This window comes from Hipposideros armiger, unplaced genomic scaffold (assembly GCF_001890085.2).
Source record: "Hipposideros armiger isolate ML-2016 unplaced genomic scaffold, ASM189008v1 scaffold_1416, whole genome shotgun sequence".
Taxonomy (NCBI): Eukaryota; Metazoa; Chordata; class Mammalia; order Chiroptera; family Hipposideridae; genus Hipposideros; species Hipposideros armiger.
Window position 1 is genome coordinate 64,759 of NW_017732766.1, and position 1,762 is coordinate 66,520.

Genomic DNA, 1,762 nt, shown 5'->3' on the forward strand with positions numbered 1-1,762 from the left:
GAGAATCTATGTGTAGCAATTTTTTTTCAATATGTAAAGAGATGTGGATATTATTTCACAGAGCTTTTCTGTCTGCTCAGCCTTCTGGGGACAAATAACCATAAACCACTCAGTTTTCACTGTACCAGATATCTTACGCAAAAGAAGACCTTAGCATCACAGAGATTATGGTATAGTCTTTTTTTTTTTTAGCAGGAAACATATTAAAAAGATAAAAAGTCCATCTGTTACATCTCTATATTCTCCGGGGTAATTAGCCCAACACTTTGCAGAAACGTATTTATTTTGATTCATCCATTCATTTATTAACTCCTTCTAAGATATCTGTTAGTACCTCTTCCAGGCTAATTGTACTACTCTTCATTGGGGGCTGTGAGATCCATCTTCTAAGATGGTCCCCAGTGATGCCTACCTCCTGCTACTCATACCCTTGTGTAGTCCCTTGCACATTGCACATCAGAAAGCATGGCATGTCAATTCTGAGGTTAGGCGGTAAGAGACTATGGCTTCCTTCCTTGGGCTTTATATATCTTGGATCACTCTCTCTGGGGAAACCATGTTGTCTACAGCCCTATGAGTGGCCCGTGTGGTGAGAAGCTGTATCCTCCTACCAACAGCCATGTGAGGGAGCTGTAAAGTGGATCCTGTTGACTCAAGTTTCCTCCTGGCTGACACCTTGGTTGCACCCTTACAAGAGGCCCTATGCAAGTACCAGCTGCTCTAGAATTCCTGACTCAGAAACTGTGAGATGAGTGTTTGTTCTTTTACCATGACACTTTTGGGACAATTTTTTTATATAGAAAAACTAATACAGAGGCCCGTGGATGAACAAGGCACTGTTCCTGTCTTCACGAAGCTTCTAGTTCAGAAAAAAGTGCTGATTTACTGTTAAGCCCAACGTAAGCAAAACGAGAGCACTTTGGAGCATCACTTCTCAGTCTTGGAGGCCAGAGACGCTGAAGAAATGATGCCTCATCTGTGGCTCAAAGGATCCGGCCGAGGAGGGAGCCAAAGCAAAGCTTGGCGCTGAAGAGGCGTGGTGTTCCAGATAGAAGGAAGAGGGTGAGCGCAGGCCCGGGGCAGGTAGAAGAATCACAGTCGTTCCCAAGGACAGGGCTCCTGTGGGCAGTGAGAAAGGAACATGGATGCCACAGGGAGAAGTGTGATGTTTGGCCTGAAGTTCTAGGATGAACATGGCTGCAACCAGAGCATGAGGCAGGGTGAGTCCGAGACAAGGAGGTGCTGCACGGCGACAGGAAACAATGGTGGGGTCGACAGAGAGTAGTGCAGGGGCCACTGGGGGTGGGATCTGGGGCATGTGAGGAGCTTAGAATTGGCAGAATGGGACACTGACACGTATAGGCATATTCATTGTTCACTTTCCAAACGAAGGACCCAGGAAACCTAACTCGTACTTACTGCTCCTCTAGTACAGCCGACTCAGTGACAGGTGCCACTGATGCCACAGTCGCTCAAGACAGGAACCTGGAAAGCACTGGAAACAGCTCCCCTCTCCTTGCAACTGCACCCAATTAGTAACCAGATTTTATTTGTTTCTAATGCCAGAAATAGTCCTTTTTAGTTTGTCCCTTTTTTCTTTCATCCCTAAAGTAGTGTTAAGTAAACCCTTCTTCCCTCAGTTATTGTGATGGCTTCCTAACGACTCTCCTCCTAGTCATACCTACTTGAATTCTCTGTACTCTGCGAGGGCCACTAAAGCGCGCGCACACACACACACACACACACACACACACACACACAC

General features: G+C 46.2%; 1 long non-coding RNA gene across 1 annotated transcript in view; it reads left to right on the plus strand.

Annotated features, from left to right (window-relative positions):
• Positions 1-243: 243 nt before the first annotated feature.
• Positions 244-1,762, plus strand: part of LOC109377480 (uncharacterized) — a 3,362-nt gene continuing 1,843 nt past the window's right edge. Inside the window, exon 1 of the long non-coding RNA XR_002122885.1 lies at positions 244-1,220. This is a non-coding gene — a long non-coding RNA (uncharacterized LOC109377480). The remainder of the gene's footprint in view (positions 1,221-1,762) is intronic.